This window comes from Schistocerca piceifrons, chromosome 4 (assembly GCF_021461385.2).
Source record: "Schistocerca piceifrons isolate TAMUIC-IGC-003096 chromosome 4, iqSchPice1.1, whole genome shotgun sequence".
NCBI classification, from domain to species: Eukaryota; Metazoa; Arthropoda; class Insecta; order Orthoptera; family Acrididae; genus Schistocerca; species Schistocerca piceifrons.
Genome location: NC_060141.1, coordinates 276,049,898 through 276,075,986, shown reverse-complemented (window position 1 = coordinate 276,075,986; position 26,089 = coordinate 276,049,898). Strand labels below are relative to the sequence as shown.

General features: G+C 42.7%; 1 long non-coding RNA gene across 1 annotated transcript; it reads right to left on the bottom strand.

Annotated features, from left to right (window-relative positions):
• Positions 1-8,013: 8,013 nt before the first annotated feature.
• Positions 8,014-20,472, bottom strand: LOC124796369. The gene is made up of 2 exons (XR_007016754.1): positions 20,373-20,472; positions 8,014-8,356 (listed from the first exon to the last, which is right to left on the bottom strand). It is a non-coding gene; the product is annotated as an uncharacterized LOC124796369 (long non-coding RNA).
• Positions 20,473-26,089: the final 5,617 nt, after the last annotated feature.

The following is a 26,089-nucleotide window of genomic DNA, read 5'->3' as shown; positions in this document are numbered from 1 at the left end:
TGTTTTGCTATTCAGGGCACCTGATTCTGGATGAGATCTGTCCTAATTTAGGACATTTGAATCCCATCATGCGTGTTTCGTAACTGTTACATTCAATCGCGATGAGGTAGTCTTCATGTCACAGTAAAGCTTGTAAGGATGAGACCGTGTCCTTTGTTTGAATATCACGCTGTAGCATTTTCTTACGGCATGCGTCTCTATGAACGATTGTACAACCACAACAATTATTTAGTCCAGATGACTCATGGTCAGCTTTTCGACATGGAGGAATGATTAGTTACTTTCTGAAGTGGTGAAAAGTAACGATATGCAGCATACTGTAAACGAAAATATGTGACACTCAGATGTAAGATACATTCTGTGTGTGCAAATGACACATAAAGAACAAAATACTGATAGTGTTTCTTTCCATCATGTACGATGTACGAACTGAACGATGTACGAGGACATTTTAAGTATGAAAAAAAAAGCTGTGAGCATGAAAATGTGCGAGTGGTTAGTCTGTGAGTGACGCTAAGGAACATAATCTGCGTAATTATAGCAAGTGTGTGATTGACACATCAGTCAGTGATATTCAGGCCGTAATTCAAGAGTTTATTTAGTTTAAACGTCCCATCCGATGTCTATAGAAATGTTCTCTGTAAGTGAAAACTGAGACTATGCTATACGATTTAAAGCAGACTGTGTTTACTCGCCAAGCGGACAGTCACAGTTGAACTGTGTCGTTTGAACTTGGCGGCGCTAGGTGTGGCCATTGTGAATTCGGAAAGCACGACAAACCGGCTGCGACTGTAAACATAGTGTCTACAGACAGTGCGGGCACGTGTAAGTTCCCTGACAGACTAGAAAGTAATGCTCACTGTAGGTCAATTAAAACGGTTAAAATCTACAATCCTGAAATGTACGAAATACTGGAATGAATAACTGCTTCACGCTACAACCGAACACATCACCCACAAACGCAAGAAAAACTGCGGGATGAGAGGAAATTAATCATGCCTCTTTTCAGCTACATTAACCCTGCTGATAAGTGTGTTAATGCTGTGTTGACAACATTTCATGTTCAACTGGGAATAATACCTGTGACAAGATGGGCGCGCGCCGCACGAACAGCTGATTGGCCCGGGGGGCAGAGCCGGCTGCTACAGCTGACCGCCGGAGGGGCGTGCCTCATGGCAGAACACCGGCCAACCCACGTACGTCTACGAGCGTCTTTTCCTGTACCTTGGGTCAACATTGCAGACGCAGATACCCCAAGAAGAAACTCTTTGTGCAGTTGGCTGCAAAATTGTAAAATACCAATTCTACAAATATTTTGTTACACCTGGACAATTAACCCATTACTTTTTCAAAGAATTTGTATTCTTGAGATTCAAACAATAATATGGTGAATGAAGTTGAAACGACTTGTTTTAACGAGCATATATTTGTTCTGAGGCTTTAGAAACAACATGGAGTGAATTTTAAAAATATCATTTACAGCTTAAGGAGCGTAGTTGGTAACTAAATTATTTGTTATTGTGCGAGTGCTCAGATGGGAACAGTGAAGACTCCGGGTTCGGTTTTACGTCGTCCTCAGCTTTTCCTCACTGCCTACAACCCAAATGGGGGAGTTACTAAGTATCTTTCCGTGGAATATTTAACTTTACCAGACAGTTTTCACTGGTTGCAGTAGTGTAGTGAGAAATGGGCAAAACGTCATTAATATAACGCCCAAAAAAAAGTAAATAACAATGCAAAAAACCTTATATAATAGCTATCGTTAAATACCAATTGATGATTTTTCTTAAAACGTAATTTTGAACTCATATCCAATGTAATCATGTGTAACTAAAGATGCTTCATGAGCTGTTGGGTTAATAACTACTTAATGCAGATATGATTGCAAACCTGCCATAAATGTGAAAAAATATATATAATATATATATAATATATATAAAAAATATATATAATTAGTTAAAACAATTACAATTATGGGCCCACAGCTGACATAAGAGGGTTCACATAACAAAGCATTGTGAACTTGCCTTTTTGTTTTTACGAGTGCACTGTGACAAACTGCTGTGGGACGAAATGTAAATGTAAATGTGGAATGTCTGTCCACAAAACTTAATATAATTTTGTCCAGTCATTCCATGGGGAATTGTACTGGTTCTCGGGAAACGAGAAATATTTATTTCTCATTGACATAAAATGTTTAAACGAACTGTTATTTTGTGTGAGAAATAATAGGACAAAAAATATTAATCATCTCACAGTGGTGTATGTGAGAAACAGTATCGATATTGCAGGATAATGGTGGTTTTAGGTCAACGAAACAATAGAAATACATTTTCTGAATTGTACTGCTTTTGTTCGGATCTTCATACCAGAAAGACGAGGGCGGAGTCGTATGTATCTTGTAAAGCACTTCTGGTAAATGTATGCTGTTACATATAACTAAACGACTTATTTCAGTAGCGGTAGCATGCCTACACGTGTGAAAATTTAATGGTTGGTTTTTCAGAGATTAATAACGTACGATACAGCGCGAGTTATAATTTGTATTGTTGGCTGTCATTTGCAAGACGGCAGATTCTTGATCAAATTAATCTAATATTAAGTGATCTAAAGAAAACTGGAGAGGGTTTACAAGTAATTCTTGAGTAAACATACAAAAGTAAAGTTAATTTCATTCATTTAGCAAAAAGGTGTATCGATGTGATAAATTTTTGTAGTTGCCGTTTCACGGCTATCTTTTGTTCAAGTGACAAGATTTTTACAGTTAAGAAAGTAATCAGCTTTGAAATAACAATAAGTATACCATGCAGAAGGCGGTTCTCCACGTAAACCGACGAAAGTATAATTATTCTCCGAATGAAAGGGTATTAGTTTCAACCCTGAGATGTTTCAAAACGTAATGAATTAAGGGGTTTCACACCGATGTGTTGCTAAGTTATTTCCCGTACATACCGACATTCCAAGGTGACTTGTTTACGGGGCACTTGGATATAGTAAGACTTAACAATATCAAAAACAATAATACTTGCCCATGATAATAAGTTGTAGTGAATATGTTGTGCGTAGTATTATGTGATCTTACGAGATATTATTAACAGCCCAAGTATACAAACACTCACATACAACACACAAACACAAAAAAATCACAACTAACAAACAACTGACTTGTCGCGAATCACCGCGGCACAGTTGAAGCCCAACCCACTGCTTTGTCATCTATACAGGGTGGTCAATTGATAGTAACTGGGCCAAATATCTCACGAAATAAGCATCAAACAGAAACTCGTCTAGCTTGAAGGGGGAAACCAGATGCCGCTATGGTTGGCCCGATAGATGGCGCTGCCATAGGTCAAACAACTGCGTTGTTTTAAATAGGAACCCCCATTTTTATTACATATTCGTGTAGTACGTAAAGAAGTATATATGTTTTATTGGACCACTTTTTTCGCTTGGTGATAGATGGCGCTGTAACAGTCACAAACGTATAAGCACATGGTATAACGTAACATTCCGCCAGTGCGGACGATATTTGCTTCGTGATACATTACCCGTGTTAAAATGGACCGTTCACCAATTGCGGCAAAGGTCGATATCCTGTTGATGCATGACTTGTGATGAAAATGCTCAACGGGTGTGTGCTGTGTATGCTGCTCGGTATCCTGGACGACATCATCCAAGTGTCCGGACCGTTCGCCGGATAGTTACGTTATTTAAGGAAACAGGAAGTGTTCAGCCACATGTGAAACGTCAAACACGACCTGTAACAAATGATGATGCCCAAGTAGGTGTTTTAGCTGCTGTCGCGGCTAATCCGCACATCAGTAGCAGACAAACTGCGCGAGAATCGGGAATCTCATAAACGTCGGTGTTGAGAATGCTATATCAACATCGATTGCACCCGTACCATATTTATATGCACCAGAAATTCCATGACGATGACTTTGAACGTCGTGTACTCTTCTGCTACTGAGCACAAGAGAAATTACGGGACGATGTCAGATCTTTTGGCACGCGTTCTATTTAGCGACGAAGCGTCATTCACCAACAGCGGTAACGTAAACCGGCATAATATGCACTATTGGGCAACGGAAAATCCACGATGGCTGCGGCAAGTGGAACATCAGCGACCTTGGCCGGTTAATGTATGGTGCGGCATTATGGGAGGAAGGATAATTGGCCCCCATTTTATCGATGCCAATCTGAATGGTGCAATGTATGCTGATTTCCTACGTAGTGTTCTACCGATATTACTACAAGATGTTTCACTTCATGACAGAATGATGTCCTTCCAACATGATGGATGTCGGGCACATAGTTCGAGTGCGGTTGAAGCAGTATTGAATAGCACATTTCATGACAGGTGGCTTGGTCGTCGAAGCACCATACCATGGCCCGCACGTTGACCGGAACTGACGTCTCCGGATTTCTTTCTGTGGGGAAAGTTGAAGGATATTTGCTATCGAGATCCACCGACAACGCCTGACAACATGCGTCAGCGCATTGTCAATGCATGTGCGAACGTTACGGAAGTCGAACTACTCGCTGTTGAGAGGAATGTCGTTACACGTATTGCCAAATGCATTGAGGTTGACTGACACAATTTTGAGCATTTATTGCATTAATGTGGTATTTACAGGTAATCACGCTGTAACAGCATGCGTTCTCAGAAATAACAAGTTCACAAAGGTACATGTATCACATTGAAATAACCGAAATAAAATGTTCAAACGTACCAACGTTCTGTGTTTTAATTTAAAAAACCTACCCGTTACCAACTGTCCGTCTGAAATTGTGAGCCATATGTTTGTGACTATTACAGCGCCATCTGTCACAAAGCGAAAAAAGTGGTCCAACTAAGGCATTCATATTTCTTTACCTACTACACGAATATGTAATAAAAAATGGGGGTTCCTATTTAAAAGAGCGCAGTTGATATCCGTTCAACCTATGGCAGCGCCATCTATCGGGCCAACCATAGCGGGATCTAGTTTCCCCCTTCAAGCTAGACGAGTCTCTGTTTGATGCTTATTTCGTGAGATATTTGGCCCGGTCACTGTCAGTGGACCACCCTGTAAAGCGCTACGGTGTTTCGAGGTTCAGGAGACGCTAGACGCTGCTGATGCGTTATATATATTAGGAGACACATGACACTAGATGATGGCGGATGGATTCTCACGATCTGGGAAAATGAAAATGACTTCCCAATGAACTGGGAGGACATAAGAACTTAGAGCGGTCAGTAATGGCCTCGGCAATTTACGAAAAACAAATTACATTTGACCAAACGCTTATCTCTCACAAGCTACAGATGACCGGAAACCACAAAAATAAAATGGCCTCACGCTCTAGTTTCTTATTTGGCTAATCTTCCGATCAGTTGTTGACCGAGGCCTCTCCCTGCATCTTCACCTAATGATGGCCTTCTCCGACTGCGTAGCTTCAGTCAGTCGTGGCCTACCTTGCTGGCATGAGCCTCTGAAGCGTCCACAGGCGGGGTTGTTGTCGAGGTGTGCAGATGGTGCCGAAGCAAACGACCTGACAACAGCTGACATGTGCTGAAATCAAATTGCCCTTGTCAGCATGACAGCCTGAGTCACACTGTAACACCGATCAGCCTTCACAACTTCCAGTAAACAACGTGATGGGGTTTTGCCTTTATCCCAGAAGCTCACGACGAAGTTTATTTTCATCGAGGGATCACTACAGACAGTTGGCAGAAAGTCATTCAAACTATGGACGGCATTTACTACTCTTCGAATGAGGATATAAGTGAACAGTGAACAGCAACAGTGACATCTGAACGCCTAGCGATCGACCAACAATAAATAAATTAACTCTATCTGTTAACGTAGGTCATAACGGAGCCCCTAGCATAATATTCCTTGTTTCACGCTCATAAACACTGTCGGAAAGAAAATCGCAACACCAAAAGAATAATTAATGTAGAGTAATGAAATTTTGGGAATACAAATCCGTAGGTAACTTTGCAAGATCAAAGGTTACACAATGTAAATGTGAAATGCTGGTACGTTAATAATATGTGTAACTGCCAGACTGTTGAAAGAAAGCATTCAAACTTGCATGCAAGTGCCGGATGTTACATTCTGGGGAGTTCTATGCCTGTTGCACTTGATCGGCCAATACAGAGCCGATTAGTTCTGTTTGTGATTGACCCTGGAGTTGTCGTCCGATAATGTCCCACATGTGCTCGAATCGCCATAGATCTCGTGATCGAGCAGGCCAGCGCAACATGTCGACCCTCCGTAGAGTAATTTGGGCTAAAACAGCGGTATGTCGACGAGCGTTATCCTGTTCGAAAGCAGCCCCTAGAATGATGTGCATGAATGGCAGTACAACAGGTCAAATCAACAGCCTGGCGTATAGTTTCGCAGACAGAGTGCATTGTATAACAATGAGAGTGTTCCACTGTCATACGAAGTTCCGCTCCAGATGATAACTCAGCTGCAGGTCCAGTATGTCTACTATGCAGACAAGGTGGTGGCAGGTACTCAACTTACCTCGTTCTAACCAAGACACGGTCATCACTGGCGCCAAGGCAGAACCAATTTTTATCAGAAACACAACAGACCTTCACTCTGCCCTCTCGCTTGACGCCGTTGAGGACACAAATGACGATGGTTTGGAGTCGATGGGAATGTACGCTCCAGAGTGTCTGGCTTAGAGCTGTCCGGGAAGTAACCAATCGGTAACAGTCCGTTGTGTCACTGTGGTGCCTACTGTTGCTCAAATTGCTGTTGCAGATTCAGTACGATGCGTCAGAGCCATTTTTCGAAGACGATGGTCTTCCCTCTCGATAGAAACATGTGACCATCTGGAGCCAGCTTATCTAGATTTTGTGCCCACCGGTGCCAACAATTATGTACAGTGGCTACATTCCTGCCAGGCCTTTCTGCAATATTGCAAAAGGAATATCAAGCGTCTCGTAGGCCTATTACACGACCTCGTTCAAAGTCAGTGAAAGGTTAAAAATGGCATCTTTGTCACCTATAAGGCATTCGTGACTAACATCAGCTGACCACGTTCAATATCAAAGGCAACTAACGCTCACGACCGTTAACGAGTCTGTTTAAAGGAAACCTGATGATCATCCTCATATCGGCACTACTCGTGCCACTCTTATCCGACGGGTGCGAAATTTAGTGGACACCTTGCTTCATATGTAGAAACACACCTGCCAACTCCTCCTTTTGATGCGATTTTTGCGGGTTAGAGTACGAGGGCGATATCATTGTGTACAGGATCGCACATGTATCAGTATCTCAAGTGTAGCAGTTCGTGGCAGTTACTTTTTACGCCATTACAAGCCATCTGTAAAACCCACGTTCAATTTGACTGTGATCAAACTGCATGGCCACTGCTAGGAAAATCGGTGTATGATCTTCATATTTCCTCAGCGAAAAATATTCATTGAGTAACCGTTTTCCATAGATAACTATTTGCAATGTGAAGCGCTCTGTATTAGCTACAACGAGCGAATGTGGAATCGAAAAGGATCAGGTGAGAACGTTATCGACATACTGCTTCCTTATCACTGCTAAGAGGTCTCATTCTACAACGTTTCCATTAACCAGTCGTTCAACTATCAGTTTCATTTACCATTTCTTCATTAGCTATTGGGTAAGATTTTCCAGATTTCACTTGGGCACTGGTACATACTGCTTCGAACTAGTAATGTCTGGATCAAACAGTACTTCATGGGTGAAGCTATATAGGCAGTTAGGGGAAAAACAGTTTCATCAACATTTGCACCGCATGAGCGATCAAATATGACAGTACGGGACAGAAGAGCTTTATGTCTGCCAGTCAAACATTGAGTTGCACCTGAAGACAGCGGGAAGTAGTTCTGCTTAAATATTATATTATTCTATTTCTGTAAGTGCTCCATTCGTATTACTTATAGCGTAGAAGACTGTGGTAAAGCTTATTAGAAGAATGTCCGGTCAGAAGTACGTAATATTTTTAATCATTGTAATCTGAAGAGGGAATACTGAATAAGGAATTAAATAATCACTTTATTATTTACACAAATTTGGTATCATCATTTGGCTCACATACAAACGTATACCCAATATTGTACTTTATCACAGTAAAATATACGTAAGAGAATAATGCATTCTGAGCATTTCATTAGAAATAAACAAACGTGACAAGAGTGAATTTCTTTGTTTGGCGTGAGTAGTCTCTTTGGATGCTTCCCTGGCTTGTTGTGTACTTTTTACAGACGCACAGAGGTTGCCAATTCGCAGGACAGGCCTCAGAATCTGGTGGCTCCCCCTCTGATGGGCACCTGCAGCAGCCCAGGCGCCCCAACTGTCGCTTCCTGTGCCGTCAACACCTGGAAAACATAGCAAACGAGTTACGGCTGTTACAGAAGTTATCTTTTGCAAGACACCATTAGATAACAAATAGTGCTCTCATTCGCAAAGATGTTGTACACGCTTCTGGTGTTTTTGGTTAGACAGTTACACGTTGTATATAAAATTTGCATGATTTCTATCGAAACGTAGAGAGGCACTTTAGACACGGTGTAATTCATGATCTATTTGTGAGCAGTATCTATATCTTGGTTACCTGCAGATTTCTAAGTAACACGGGAGTTTAAATTAAAAGAATACAATTTTTATTTTCAGATTTCAAACGGAACACCTATTTAACAAACAACAATATCATTTCTGCTATATTACACATGGTACCAGCCTTTAATCTGATACTCTTTTGTGCAAAGTTTCCACTGGATAAAGCAGCTTGAAGAGCAGCGTCAAACGGTCTGCAGACTGACACGCCCAGCAAGAACAGCAACAACAACAACAGAATAGGAACTGTTCAGAATAAATCCTTTCATAAGATTTAACATAGAGTTCGCTATATTTCATACGTTTTATGTTATTGGGAAATTCCATACTGAACTCAGTTTAACCACCCTGATAGTTTTGCTAATTAGTGGATGATATTTCCATTCTTATTGGTCTCTTTTGTATATTCAATATCTTCTTCAACAAGGTGTTTCTCAATTCATGTTACAAACTTCAAGATGTTGCAAATATGACTTAGTAGATCGAGTTTTACATAGGAATCCGTGATTGGAAACATCATCCAACGAGGCTACAGAGCGCCAAAATTATATGTGTATCAAGGGTGATTCGTGATGACGTTAAAAACTTCCGAGGATAAGGAGAAGGATAAATGCGTCAGTTTGACGTAAGGTCCCTGGACTGGACACAAACGAGTCGAAAGCTCATAGGTCCTCAAGTCCTGATAGCTCTTATGGTGTGCATTTTAGAGTCTATGTTTCCAGACGTTTTTTCCTTGTTTCGGTCCATACTATCACATGTGGAAGTTGCTTACCCTACAGTTTTAGCAACAACAATACCAGTACACGTTGTCCATTGTCAGAGGTATCAGAATGGTTCTCGGTTGTAGTTTTTGACTCGTTTGTATCCGGCCCAGAGACCTTACGTCAAATTCATACATTTGTCCTTCTCCACCATACTAGGAAGTTCCTTACATCATCAGGGAATTACCCTGGATATACATATATATTTATAGGCGCCGGCGGCTGTAACTTTGACGCTCTGTAGCGTCGTTGGATGATGTTTCCGGACATGTGTTCCTATGTAAAACCTGATCTGTTAACTGCCCTCTAGAACTTCCCATCTACACCTTTTACCACAAGACTTAAATGCGTAGACACATAGAAATAATTTTCCAATCCTAATTTCTTTGTTTTAAAAACTAGTAATTATGCGAACAACTAAAGTTGCTGAAGATGGGTTTGTGAAATCCACAGTAATATGCTTCTTCCCGTTCATCATCAAAATCGAGTTCAAACTGAGTTCTACGCCTAGGACACAGTTGAAGCTACCTCTAGACTTTTCTGTTGTTATCATGAACTGCTCAAACAATGAAACAAGAGGATTTAAGATAGCTTCAGAGTCACTTTACCATTTATTTAAGCGTCCTCACTAGCGCAACTGAAATGTATGTTGTAGCACTTCAGCGTCGAACGAAACGGGGGGATCCTGCCTGAAACCCACGCATGAGTGCTTTAATGAAATGAAACTATGTGGCGCCCTCTTCGTTAGATGTTGACTTACTATTCCAATGCAGCTAGAGAGTCTCTGCACTGCTATTCGAATTTAGGGTGCAACTCTGATTGATGAGAGAGGCCAGCTAGGGTACCCCTTGGAATTACGGGAAATCACTGTGCTGCGGTTGTGTATTGGTTAGTGCATCTGCCTTGTGAGCAGGAGACCTGGTTTGAATCCCAGATTTTGTAGAAATTTTCATTCGTCGCTTCATTCTGCATATAAACATTATAGATGTTGAGACTTCATCTCTGGAACAATACGGTTTCATTCGATTAAAGTATCATGCCTATGTTTCAGGCAGGATTGCCCGTTTCGTTAGATGCTGAGATGCTATTCCAATTCATTTGGAAAGCCTCTCCAATAGTGTTCAAGTTTCAGGGGAATACAAAATGGCCTCATACGTGAATGGGAATTTGTGTTGAGCAGGGGGACGTGCTGGGATAGTACTAGGAGTTGCGCAAAACCACCGCATTGAGACAGGATGGCGTAGTGGTTTACCCTATTCATTTGTGAGTGGGAGACATGTTCGAATCGTAGCCTTGGTACAAACTTTGATTCATCGCATCAATCTGTACACATAGAACATAGAGATTTGATTCTTAAAAGATCTCTGTAACCATTTCATTTGATTAAGGTCCATTATCTTTGTCTGACTCTGTAGGTGAGTGATCAGTGTGGCTGACTGACATGCAGATGGCCCACGATCGATTCCTGGTACAATCACTGATTTTTCCTCGTTAGGAGGACAGGATTTGGGTACAGTCAGCCTCGATAAGCCACTTGACGAGCTACTTCACAGAGTAGCAGCAGCATCAGGTCTTCTAAAGCGACAATGGCTGGAAATGGTGCGTGCTGACCTCACACCTCCATACTGAATTCACATGGAGCCGTTGATACAGCGGTCGTCATGGCCCGATCGGCTTAACTGTAGCCACAACGACGGTGTTCACTTGACCTTCAAGGTTTTCTCACAACATGAGCACGTTCTATATGTATCTCAACAATCACTGATCCCGCTATCGTCTCAAATTTATTAGCAATTATAGCTTGAGGGGGAACTTAAATTCGCTGTAATTCTAGTTATTTCTCGATTGAGCAAACTTTGAAGTTTTCGTCAACGTAAAGTACGTTTGTAAATTTAAATGGATAAAAATCAGAAAGTAGAAAAAGTGAAAAGGATATCGGGCAATGAGACAAGTTTGAAACGTTTGACTGCATTTGACTATAGTAAGTAACAAATATTGTACACATACAGCGGTAGCTATAACAGATGGCCTGATATTAAGTAAGTTTCCCGCACAATAGTATAATAAATGATTTTCAGTCAAGAAGAATAGCTATACTGGAGTTTAGGTTTTGGTTCTTTTCGTATAATCCTAGATTGCCACTACCTAATAAGAGCTTCATTAATTTCGGTATTCGACTCTAAAGATTCCCTAGCAGCAGTAATAAAGAGGATGCTCAATAAATTTATACATATATGAGCGATAGAAAAAAAGTACAACATTTACAAACGGTAACTCGAAATAATAAATTCGTACACCACAGTTCTTCAACTCAAGAATTACTGTAGTTATTCCAATTTATCACCATCAGTTCCCAGGTGTTTCCAGTTACAATGAACTGACCAACATTCGTTATTGTGGTCGCTATGATTTCTGAACATTATGTTACAAATTCTTTTGCAAGTCAGAAGTTGAGCTGTTTATCTGTGGCATACAGTTTTGTTAGGGGTTCACCGTAGGCAGAAGTAGAGTGGTGTTTAGTACAAAGAACGTGCAGATCACAGATTTGTCACTTCATCATAGCAATTAAAGTAAATCATCGATGAAAACTTTTGCGCCTTGGAGGTAATATGATGGTGTGCCATCCCCATCGAAAAACAATCTCGCGTTCTTAGTAAGTGCGAAAATTGGGGGGGGGGGGGGTGATCAATTTATGCATAACATATTCTGTTGTACTAGGCAACTTCATATCTTTTCGGACAGAAAGATGTAATTACAACAGAAGGTGTCTAGCTATACCAACCACTAATATCTGGTTTATAACAACTGAGCGCATTCTACACTCCTGGAAATGGAAAAAAGAACACATTGACACCGGTGTGTCAGACCCACCATACTTGCTCCGGACACTGCGAGAGGGCTGTACAAGCAATGATCACACGCACGGCACAGCGGACACACCAGGAACCGCGGTGTTGGCCGTCGAATGGCGCTAGCTGCGCAGCATTTGTGCACCGCCGCCGTCAGTGTCAGCCAGTTTGCCGTGGCATACGGAGCTCCATCGCAGTCTTTAACACTGGTAGCATGCCGCGACAGCGTGGACGTGAACCGTATGTGCAGTTGACGGACTTTAAGCGAGGGCGTATAGTGGGCACGCGGGAGGCCGGGTGGACGTACCGCCGAATTGCTCAACACGTGGGGCGTGAGGTCTCCACAGTACATCGATGTTGTCGCCAGTGGTCGGCGGAAGGTGCACGTGCCCGTCGACCTGGGACCGGACCGCAGCGACGCACGGATGCACGCCAAGACCGTAGGATCCTACGCAGTGCCGTAGGGGACCGCACCGCCACTTCCCAGGAAATTAGGGACACTGTTGCTCCTGGGGTATCGGCGAGGACCATTCGCAACCGTCTCCATGAAGCTGGGCTACGGTCCCGCACTCCGTTAGGCCGTCTTCCGCTCACGCCCCAACATCGTGCAGCCCGCCTCCAGTGGTGTCGCGACAGGCGTGAATGGAGGGACGAATGGAGACGTGTCGTCTTCAGCGATGAGAGTCGCTTCTGCCTTGGTGCCAATGATGGTCGTATGCGTGTTTGGCGCCGTGCAGGTGAGCGCCACAATCAGGACTGCATACGACCGAGGCACACAGGGCCAACACCCGGCATCATAGTGTGGGGAGCGATCTCCTACACTGGCCGTACACCACTGGTGATCGTCGAGGGGACACTGAATAGTGCACGGTACATCCAAACCGTCATCGAACCCATCGTTCTACCATTCCTAGACCGGCAAGGGAACTTGCTGTTCCAACAGGACAATGCACGTCCGCATGTATCCCGTGCCACCCAACGTGCTCTAGAAGGTGTAAGTCAACTACCCTGGCCAGCAAGATCTCCGGATCTGTCCCCCATTGAGCATGTTTGGGACTGGATGAAGCGTCGTCTCACGCGGTCTGCACGTCCAGCACGAACGCTGGTCCAACTGAGGCGCCAGGTGGAAATGGCATGGCAAGCCGTTCCACAGGACTACATCCAGCATCTCTACGATCGTCTCCATGGGAGAATAGCAGCCTGCATTGCTGCGAAAGGTGGATATACACTGTACTAGTGCCGACATTGTGCATGCTCTGTTGCCTGTGTCTATGTGCCTGTGGTTCTGTCAGTGTGATCATGTGATGTATCTGACCCCAGGAATGTGTCAATAAAGTTTCCCCTTCCTGGGACAATGAATTCACGGTGTTCTTATTTCAATTTCCAGGAGTGTATTTCAGACTAAATGCCGTCCCCTGTGTTGAACGTGAAATACGCCACATCTAACGAAAACGTTATCCCCACTAATTACATACGTTATTTCGCCGTGTTCCAAACATTATAGAACACTGTATTATTCTACGAGACCCACCATCATTTAATACACAAGACAATATTCGAATGGCAAATGTAAATTGGGCATTTTTCCAGTAACAGGCCCAGCAATAGATTTCAGCAGCTTAAAGACATCATGGGAAAATTACATCTCGATAACCTGACCAGGATTTGTAACTCAGTAACAGTGAGTGTAAGTTCACTATTTTAACAACAACACTCACTTTTTTGGTATACACTGGTTCTTCTAACCAGAATTTCAAACAGAAATTTTTTTGACAAACCTATTTTTTAGTGTGGAATGGTGACAGAGTTCCATAATGTAATAGAGCAATGATGGTCACTTGTTTCACTACATCTCTTACATCTACCAGTAGACACAAAAGAAAGCTGCTGCAACTGTGGCCGAAACGTTGATTTTTCTCCAGCAGCAGTAGTTTTATACATTATGACGCGGTACCATTCCCAGAAAACTTCTAGGTCGACTGACTCTGGCCGCGGAAGCCTACGCAGTTATACGATTAATTTGTTAGTTCCACTGGTTGTTGTGGCCTATTATAATGCTTTCTTGTTTTCATTGCCACTTTAAAACCGCCTTCCCGGAGATCTAGCGATCGAACACTTGTGCAGCAGTAATGCAATACCATATTAGGAATATGTGCGTCATTATATAGCTCATCACATTACAGCTCAATTTATTTCAGTGTATCGTTCGAACATTTCAGTAGTTATCACCTTTTAGAGATTGTACACTGTTTTATGAAAGTGTGGCACTCTGTACATCCGTGAGGTCTATGTAATGTTAATTTGCCATACAAGTGCATTAGGAAGGGAATATAAGGCAAAAAAGTGAAATTCATAACAAGTGAAGAGATCGGTGCAATAGCCAGGTTTGTCTACTTCTGGCCGAAAATGAGGTTTTACTACCATTGCATAGTTTGAAAATTTCTCTATGGTGTGGTGAAGAATGAGACATATCTGTATTTATGGGCCAAAAGCAGAATAATGTAGGGACTGGATTCGTCGACGCCGTGTGCTTGGGGCTAAAACCAGATATGACCAGGGCTTGTTTTGCCAATGTACCAAAGTTTAGTCAGATTCTGACAAGTGAAATAAATCCAAAAAGTTCATTGTGGTTGATATTACACAAGTCCTACTATTAGACCTCTTCTTTCACCCAGAAAAGCAGAGTCGATCTGACATCAAGAGAGCAGATGACGAGAAGTTTTAAAGGACTGTTTCTTTGAGTACTCCACTGCACACAAGCATATAGTTTGCAGTAGCGCATCGTTATCACAACTTACCTGTCATGATTTCGTCATTCAGAAAGCCTCAGACCACTGACTTTAACTGAGGAAAACTGTATGAAATACTTCTGTCAGTTAAATCTGAGAAATTTTAAGATATCATGAAGCTTCCCAAGAAGTATGTGCCTATCTCAGACATGGAACTTCATAATAAAGTGTCTCTGGAAGAAATCTTAGGGATGTTGTATACAGTTCATTAAAAGGAGGAGTACAATCAGTGGTTTATTAACCTTCCACACCTATGACTTTTATTACAATATCCACTTTTTTTTAAATTCTTAGGCTCTTCGTAATATTCAATAACCTGTAAATAGATAATAGTTGTTGCTTTAGTTTCTTGTTTATTTTGATAACATATTCAAAAAACTATTCAGGTGCGAGTAGGATTCACACACTGAGGCTTGCCTACGAATTTAATTACTTACATACACACAGACAGTTTATCCATTCCGGGAGCAGAAGATATTGACAATTTTTGCCTGTTGTCGACATTGCCATTGACGAGATAACGCTTCCAGGGAACCCGAAACCTTCGACAATATTTTAATTTCAGGTGTGAAATAGGATAACAAATGACAATAAAAATAATTTTTAGTGTGACATAATTACAAATTAACAATTTCCGATTTTTCCCTGTACTTGAACTGTGAAACCTTGCTCCATGGAAAATTTCATGGAATAGGTCAACGGTAAGTACCCTATAGGTTTTGATGAGTTAGTTTTCCAGTATCAAAATACGTGGCATAAATAGCCGTATCTACAAACTGAATTGACACAGAAGCCTACAATTTTTACACCGCCAAGAGACCATGGACGCCACGCCTGATTAGCCGAGCGGTCTCAGGCGATGCAGTCATGGACTGTGCGGCTGGTCCTGGCGGAGGTTCGAGTCCTCCCTCGGGCATGGGTTTGTGTGTTTGTCCTTAGGATAATTTAGGTTAAGTAGTGTGTAAGCTTAGGGACTGATGACCTTAGTAGTTAAGTCCCATAAGATTTCACACACATTAGAATTTATTTTTTTTTAAAGTCCACGGACATTAATATGTGATACAAATTTTAACCCGTTCCCCTAAACTATACCAGAGAGAAACGGTATTAACAGGCGGACAGCCAAACATATAGGCGGGTAAAAAAATGGCAAAAAATAACTTTTATTGGGGTGTATAATTATAAATTAAGAACTTGTGTTGCGAAACGTTGCTTTGTTGCAAAATTTCATCATTCTAGGTCATCGGGAAGTACGCTACAGGTATTGAAGGGTGAATTTTCCTGTATCATAATACGTGCCGTATCTTTTGAACTGACTTAGAATTTTAAATTTTTACCATCGCCAAGGGACCATACACCTTCATAAATGCCATAAATTTCTACATGGTACGTCTACTAGTTCCTGAGAATAAAGGTTCTTTACAGACAGACAAACTGACGAACAATAAAGTGATCCTACAAGAGTTCTATTTCTACAGAGTGAGCCACGGCACCTTAAAAACAATGTTGTTTCGTGAAAGAGCAAAAAACTTTAATTTTGTTTCATATATGTAGTAAGCTCTCACGGTTTTTGGGTGGTCTAAATAAAGGTTTGGAAAAGTCAAGACCGATTCAAAAAGTTTTCCAATTTCTGGACAGTTTTGGCACTTTATTAGAAAGTATGTAAACATGCTTATCTGGTTAACCCAACGATGTCTTCAGTATCTACATTTTTCACAAAGCGTACTCTGACAGCAAACGTGAAACTACTAGCTGCCGTGAAAGCGCCAACAGTTGCGTCTGCAGACGCGCGGACTCTGGAAGCGCTGATAACACGCCGAGGACGCCCTCGCACACACTGCCGATGTGGAAACCGGCGTGCGTCCCGCCTGTCGCCGTCCCAGGTGGCTCTTTCGTCACACAGACCGGCGCCGCTGCGGCTCGAGGAGGCGAAACGTGCGGTGGGCGGCCGCTAGCCTCCCAGTTCGCCACCCTGTGTAAACACGCCGCGCTCTTCCCTTCATTACTGAAATTAAAAGTGTTGGCTCACAAAATTGCTTCGTCGCCCTGTCGCCAGAGATGGCTCGCAAGTCTACAGGAAAAACTAACCGTTCCTCGGCTGGATAGTGCGCTCTGGCCGGCAATTGGAAAAAAGTAACTGCTTTCCTCCGGCACACAGCGGCTATCTCAGCGTGCCGAAAAGTTCTATGCGACAGCTCAAAATGTGAGTGTCCATTTCACTATATATCGATGTTTTGATGCTGAAAATACAGCATATTTTTTTTTAACGATGAGTGAATTTGTGAGTCATAATAATTCAGAAAAGTACAACACAAACCCTAATAAACCATCCCATTCCTTAACTCCGACACAATTTTCGCAAACAGAACTGTGAATTACATCCACAGAATGGTTGAAGACAGAGAAATCGAAGAATTAACAGTAATAATTGGTAGTATTCAACCATTTAATGTCTTGGACATAACTCAACTCCCGCTTCGAGAGACTATGCTCTCGTCATGAAAACACTCTTCTTCCTCCTTTTTACTCATCAGTCTTTTGTCTGGTTTGATGCTGCCCACCACGAATTCCTATCCTGTGCCGCACCTCATTTATTTGCTGGATGTACTCCAATCTGTGTCTTCATCTACAGTTTTTACCGTCTACAACCTCTTCTGCTGTCGTAGAAGTAATTCCATGATGTCTTAACACATTTCCTACCATCCTGTCCCTTCCTTCTTCTGTGTTTTCCATAAACTCCTTTCCTCGTCGGTTCTCCGGAGAAATTGCACATCACTTACCATATCCGTCGACCTGATTCGGAACATTCTTCTGCGGAACCAGATTTCAAATGCTTCGAGTCTCATATTTTCCGATTTTCCCACAGTCCATGTCTCACTACCATGCAATGAAGTTCTCCAAACGTACATTCTCAGGAATTTCTTCCTCAACTTAAGCACTACGTTCGATACTAGTAGACTTCTCTTGGCCAGAAATGCCTTTTGCGCTAGTGCTAGTCTGCTTTTGGTGTCGTCCCTTCTCCGTCCGTCATGGTTACGTAGTTACCTAGGTAGCAGAATTGGTTCAAATGGCTCTGAGCACTATGGGACTTAACGTCTGAGGTCATCAGTCCCCTAGAACTTAGAACTACTTAAATCTAACTAACCTAAGGACATCACACACATCCATGCCCGAGGCAGGATTCGAACCTGCGACCGTAGCGGTCGCGCGGTTCCAGACTGTAGCGCCTAGAACCGCTCGGCCCCTCCGGCCGGCGTAGCAGAATTCCTTAGCGTCATCTACTTCGTGATCACCAGTTATAATGTTAAGGACCTCACTGTTCTCATTTCTGCTATTTCTCATTACTTTCTTCTACGATTTAGTCTAAGTTCGGATTCTGTACTCATTAGACTGCCCGTTCCATTCAACATATCCTGTAATTATTTTCACCAAAGGTAGCAATTTCACCAATGAATGCTATCATTGATATCATCTCGCCGTGAATTTTTTATTCCACTCTTGAACCTTTTCTTCCTGTCATTACTTCTTCGATGTATAGATTTAAGAGTGGTGCCGAAAAACTACATCCCTATCTCACTCCCTTTTTAATCTAAGGACTTAGTTCTTGGCCTTTTACTTTCATTGCCCACTCTCGGCTGTCATTCTCAGACGCAAAAATCTACCAATTTCAGGAGCTGAGTTTGAATATATCGTGATCAGAGCATTGTCATCCAAAATGCATTCTTGACTTGAGTCTTGGACATGAAACGGCCTACAACCGTAACCAGCTGTTACTGTTAAAATGTAACAACCGCAGCTTCGAATAATTAAAGTGGCTCATATTGAAACGATGAATTACTACGGAAGAAGACATAATATGAAGGAAGTTCATAGGATACGGACAGTAATATTTAAGATGGCCGCCACGAACTTCATGTATCACTTTTGTTAATGGACTGAAACAAACTTACAAAGAGGTCAAGGAAGCCTGAATTTATGCATAGCAAAAAGTACATAATTAAGGACAATAAGGTACAATGTTTGTGCTATTAATCTCGGAGAAGTGGCATTCACAGTGTAAGGAAGCACAAGGGATAACTGTAGAAACACATGCTGCATTTAAATGTTAAAATCTTCAACTGCCAATAATAAAAAACCTACGCCAAGGGAACAATACTTGTTTTCATTCCTAAACCATAAAGAGATTGCCTTTGTCTTCTGACAATAATGTTCCAATGACAAATACTCGTATTCCTTTCTGTGAGTTCCTCGAAGATAAGAAGACCATCCGTAAATTACCCATTAGTGTTTCAAGTTCAAATTGTTGAACGTTGTGTTGATGAGATACCACATTGTTATGCAACAATCTTCGTAGTTTTTTGAACCGTGACTCGTTCCGTGCCATCCAATAATAAATTCCAGTCGGTCTAGTTATTGTTCTGTCTTCGACGGGGCTATACACTGTGCAATGGATGTTGCTTCTCCAGCAGCATGGAGCTTTTGTATTAGCCTTCATGATTACGTACCCAAGTTTCACACGAAGACATGAAATTTGCACATAATGTACCACCCCAGAGTTCCCACGAACTTCTCCGATTTCAATCTGTGCAGCTGGCCTGAAGTTCAAACGAAAATGTGTTTCAACCGCAGGAAAAACGTTTCGCTGCATTTTTTTTTTCAATTTCACAATTACTGAGACGCAGTTGCTTGGAAAACAGTAAGTAAAGAACGATAAACTGTTTTTGTCAGATTTAGGCTTTTTATCTAACAGATAGCATTATCGTGAGTTACGTAGATAGTACTTTCCATAAAGTGTTGTTAGTCGTTGGTTATTATTAGTGATCGTTATGGTAACTAACATCATTGCATTACAAATTAAGGTCTTTTGTGTTCAGATCAATTGTGTATTTTACGTGTAAGTTAGCGCGTGTACATTTTGTCCAGTTGCCGCTTTGTCTTTGCCACACGATATTCCGGCGATTATTACAACCATTTATCGAATTTAACTTTTGTCCGTTTTTTGGAGTTCGTGACCGTTTTATTCCACAATCTGAACGCGCTAAGACTAAATTCTGGCATTCAGAACGACGGCTAGCTAGAGTGAGATTTTCATTTATTACCATTGTCTTTTACATTTCGATCGTTGATGTACGCAGTAACAAACACTAGTGCGATAGCGATCGGGTTGAAACTATCTGTATTCCATAGGCTAGCATTGATCGGTACAGGTATCACAGGAACTCCTTACATACACAATGGAATATGGGTACGTTGTAAGCTGCGGTTGTCCTATGGTCCGTGTTGCGTTGTTTTAGAGAACGGTTTACATTTGTGTTAGACAACGTAAGCGCGCACATCAGAGTAGCGGTAAAGGAGAGGGCGGACACGTTGTTACCGTACCGGCTGGTGGAGGTGCAGCGGGCGACCCAGGAGCAGCCCCTCGGCGGAGGGCCTGCGGACGGCGTGGGGGCGGGCCTGCTGGGGCTGGTGGTGGGGGTGGGGGCGGTGGCCGTGGCGCTGCAGCGAGCTGTAGCCGGGCCGCGCGCCGTACGGGCCCACCTCGCCCGGCTCCAGCGCCACCACTTCGTCCTGGAAGCGCACCGTCGGCCGCGGCGCCGGCGTCGGCGGCGCCGTCACTGCCACAGCCTGTGGCGCCCGCGGCGCTGGAAGCTCGATGTACGTCACTTCGTCTCCCTGCCGACACCGAGCGTTACAGTTCTATTTCGTATTGTGTGAATCTTCGCGTTTCCAGAAAAAGCATACACAATATCACTTACAACACCTCTGCAACACGTCTCGCCTGTTCAGAAACAGATATCATAGTTCCACACTCATATGCACTGAAGTGCCAAAGAAAATGGTACACCTGTAAATATCATGTAGGGCCCCAGCGAGAACGCAGAAGTGCCGCAACACGACGTGGCATGGACTCAACCAATAGCTGAAGTAGTGCTGGAGGGAACTAGACCATGAAACCGGGTCGGGCTCAGAATAACTCCGTAGGAGGTCGAGGCGGTGGAGATTTCTTCTGAACTCCACGTTGCAAGGCATCCCACATATGCTCAATAATCTTCATGTATGTGGAATTTGGTTGCCAGTGGAAGTGTTCAAACTCAGAAGTGTTTCTGAAGCCACTCCGTAGCAAATCTGGACGTGTGGAGTGACGCATTGTCCTGTTGGAATTGTCCAAGTTCATCGGAATGCACAGTGGACCTCAATGGACGCAGGTGATCAGACAGGATGCTTACCTACGTGTCACCTGTCAGAGTCGTATCTAGACGTATTAGGAATCCCATACCACTCCAACTGCACACGCTCCACGCCATTACAGAGCCGCCACCTGCTGACATGCAGTGCTCATGGATTCATGAGGTTGTCTCTATACCCGTACACGTCCATCCACTCGATACAACTTGAAATTAGACTCGCCCGACCAGACAAAATGTTTCCAGTCGTCAACAGTCCAATGGTGGTATTGACGGTCGCAGGTGAGGCGTAGAGTCTTCTGTCGTACAGTCATTAAGGGTACACTAGAGGGCCTTCATCTCCAAAAGCCCATACCAATGAAGTTTCGTTGAATGGTTCGCACACTGACACTTGTTGATGGTCTATCACTGAAATCTGAAGTAGTTTGCGGAAGGGTTGCACTTCTACATCTACATCTACATCCATACTACGCAAGCCACCTGACGGTGTGTGGCGGAGGGTACCCTGAGTACGTCTATCGGTTCTCCCTTCTATTCCAGTCTCGTATTGTTCGTGGAAAGAAGGATTGTCGGTATGCTTCTGTGTGGGCTCTAATCTCTCTGATTTTATCCTCATGGTCTCTTCGCGAGATATACGTAGGAGGGAGCAATATACTGCTTGACTCTTCGGTGAAGATATGTTCTCGAACTTTAACAAAAGCCCGTACCGAGCTACTGAGCATCTCTCCTGCAGAGTCTTCCTCAGCAGTTTATCTATCATCTCCGTAACGCTTTCGCGATTACTAAATGATCCTGTAACAAAGCGCGCTGCGCTCCGTTGGATCTTCTCTGTCTCTTCTATCAACCCTATCTGGTACGGATCCCACACTGCTGAGCAGTATTCAAGCAGTTGGCGAAAAAGCGTACTGTAACCTACTTCCTTTGTTTTCGGATTGCATTTCCTAAGGATTCTTCCAATGAATCTCAGTCTGGCATCTGCTTTACCGACGATCAACTTTATATGATCATTCCATTTTAAATCACTACTAATGCGTACTCCCAGATAATCTATGGAATTAACTGCTTCCAGCTGCTGACCTGCTATTGTGTAGCTAAATGATAAGGAATCTATGTTTCTCTGTATTCGCAGCACATTACACTTGTCTACATTGAGATTCAATTGCCATTCCCTGCACCATGCGTCAATTCGCTGCAGGTCCTCCTGTATTTCAGTACAATTTTCTACTGTTAAAACTTCTCGATATACCACAGCATCATCCGCAAAAAGCCTCAGTGAACTTCCGATTTCATCCACAAGGTCATTTATGTATATTTTGATTAGCAACGGTCCTACGACACTCCTCTGCGGCACACCTGAAATCTCTCTTACTTCGGAAGACTTCTCTCCATTGAGAATGACATGCTGCGTTCTGTTATCTAGGAACTCTTCAATCCAATCACACAATTGATCTGATAGTCCATATGTTCTTACTTTGTTCATTAAACGACTGTGGGGAACTGTATCGAACGCCTTGCGGAAGTCATGAAACACGGCATCTACAAGGGAACCCGTGTCTATGGCCCTCTGAGTCTCGTGGACGAATAGCGCGAGCTGGGTTTCACACGACCGTCTTTTTCGAAACCCATGCTGATTCCTACAGAGTAGATTTCTAGTCTCCAGAAAAGTCATTATACCCGAACATAATACGTGTTCCAAAATTCTACAACTGATCGACGTTAGAGATATAGGTCTATAGTTCTGCACATCTGTTCGACGTCCCTTCTTGAAAACGGGGATGACCTGTGCCCCTTTCCAATCCTTTGGAACGCTACGCTCTTGTAGAGACCTACGGTACACCGGTGCAAGAAGGGGGCCAAGTTCCTTCGCGTACTCTGTGTGAAATAGAACTGGTATCCCATCAGGTCCAACGGCCTTTCCTCTTTTGAGCGATTTTAATTGTTTCTCCATCCCTCTGTCGTCTATTTCGATATCTACCATTTTGTCATCTGTACGACAATCTAGAGAAGGAATTACAGTGCAATCTTTCTCTGTGAAATAGCTTTGGAAAAAGACATTTAGTATTTCGGCCTTTAGTCTGTCATCCTCTGTTTCAGTAGCACTTTGGTCACAGAGTGTCTGGACATTTTGTTTAGATCCACCTACCGCTTTGATATAAGACCAAAATTTCTTATAATTTTCTGCCAAGTCAGTACACAGAAATTTACTTCACGTTGAGCTATTTTCTCCAGTCGTCGTCGGTCCCGTTCTTGCAGGATCTTTTTCCGGCCGCAGCGGTCGGAGATTTGATGTTATACCAGATACCTGATATTCACGGTACACTCGTGAAATGGTCATACGGGAAAATCCCCACTTCATCGCTACCTTGGAGATGCTGTGGCCGAACGCTCGTGCGCCGACTATAACACCACGTTCTAACTCACTTACTTCTTGATAGATTGCCATTGAAACAGCAATAACCGACTAACAACTGCACCAGACACTTTCTTTCTTACATAAGCGTTGCCGACCACAGGACCGTATTCTGCCTGTTAACATATCTCTGTATCTGAATACGCATGCCTGTACCAGTTTCTTTGGGGCTTCACTCTATTTTCGTGGCTGCCGAAGGGCAAACACCGGTCAACAACGGTCGAAGTATGAAAAATGTGTATGAAATAGCATATCTGTCTAAAACCTCCGCTGTGGAATGGTGCGACGAATTGTGCTGCCGCTTCATGGTAACACACGTCCACAGATCGCAAATTTCGTAACTCTGAAGTTACGCCAACTCAAGTGGGAGACGCCCGAGCACCAGCCCTTCAGTGTATATCGTTCTGAACTGGAAAGACGGGTTCCTGCCACAAATACTTAAATTTGAAGATGATTCTGAGTGATAGAAACATGTGTCTACTTAAAAATATGCAGCTGAGGCATAACAACAAATGAGAATTATGTCAACTATCAATACAGTTGCTGAATCTCTTAAGACGAATATGTCGGCTATAGTGAAGAAAGAAGTTTGTGTAAATAGTCCAGCTTTCACACCATTATTTAGCATTTTGTAGAAGCCCGTTCTCAGTATTTGTCTCGATACTGAAATGTGTTAAAATGTTTAAGGATTCTTTTATAGCCCACAACTTCAAAAAAATCGAGTTTTTGATTAATTAGGTGCAATAAAAGTGTGGGTGTCACTAGGCTGCACGCCATAATTGATATTAAACACTAGCGCTAGAAGACTTATAACTTTGCTTTTTTATACATCAACTTATTCAAGGCTCAAAAAAATTCTCTCTTCTTGTTATAGCTTAATTTGTTACAGTTGTGTCCCTTGGCAGTGTATGGCATGTGTGTTTAAAAATTCACCATCCTTACAAATAACGGTTGTAAAATTTAGTGTCTATGTGTTTGAGATACACGTACAGCCGTTTATTATAAGAATGATGGTCTTTGCTTGTTTATTGTTTAAATGTGTGAAGGTACACAGCAATGGAGGTCTCTTGTTATGGCCAAATTATGAAAGCATTAAAGCTACCAGTACCGTTTCATCAACTGTTTGGCAGGGTGCAGTTCATGTATACAATTCCTCTTACAAGATGACTTCCTTCCGGCTGTCATTTGGAAGCATTAATAAAAGCATCTGACAATCATGAGAATAGTTTCATCGTGCATCTGAATCGAAAGACACTTCTGACAGTGATACAACATATGGCAATGTGCAAACGGTCCAGGTGCTTCAGCCAAAAGTCTATTCATCATGTACAACCCTAGGGTCTTTTCCACAAGCTGGAAGAATATCTACTGCAAATGTTATAACACAGGCTCGTTGTAATACAAGATATTGTGTATGCGTTTTACAGGAAATAAAATCATCTTATGAAGATCTTATGAATGATAATAATAAAGAACGTGCTGCTGAAACGAGTAGTGCTGGGGGTAAAAAAGCTTTCTACTGCCTATCGTCGTGAGTAGTGGAGCAAGGCGTCTACAAGGACATTCGTTGTAGTGGGCTGCATATATTCATAGGAAAAAGTAATTGATTTATGACCTCTCTCCCTGTCCGCTTAACATACTGTGCTGTCAAGTGGTTTATGAACCGTTGGGGGTAGATTTACGAACCCCTTGAGATAATCTGTCCTTCTGAGAAACCAATCACAATCCTCCCCTCCCACTGCTCCTCCCCCAGCCCTCTGGAAACTTCCAACCCAGTACCTTCCCCCTTGCCAAAACAAGTATACTTTGAGGCCTGAGTTATTCGAATAGCCATCTTCCAATCTATCAATTTGATTGGCTAATAACTAAATCGATCAATTAACCCTTTCCTCTCAGAGAAATCACAGAGCCCCCCTTACCCCACAGCTGGAAATTGAAGTCTCTGTGCTTGACAGGAGGGACCCCATGACAGGAAATTCAGTTAAAAATATACTACTTATTTATAAAACTCAATTTGCACAGGATGTATCTCTTTTGCTCATCATTCTCTCCTGTTTGGCAAGATGTAGATTTTGTAGAATACATAATAGAAAAGTAATTAAATCGATTGTTTCTTTCCTATTCTGATCGCACAAGGAATACCATCAACATAACTAGCCACACATAATTACCCCGTTAAAAATCTTTCGATCATGAAGCATGTGCTGTCCGTTGTACACCAGCCTGACCATGTGCCAGCAACCTTACATATTCCCACATGCTCAGGGCCCGCAACCACTGTTAGCTGCACCACACGCCAGCCGACTTTTGGGGCATGCAGACTGGATGTCACACTAACCCCTAAACAAATGCTTCAGGTGGGAGCAATCCTTCGATTTTTGATACCCAAGATATTACTATCGATACACATGCTCTCTCTCTCTCTCTCAGTCCCTCTCTCTCTCTCTCTCTCTCTCTCTCTCTCAGTCCCTCTCTTTCAGTCCCTCTCTCTCTCTCTCTCT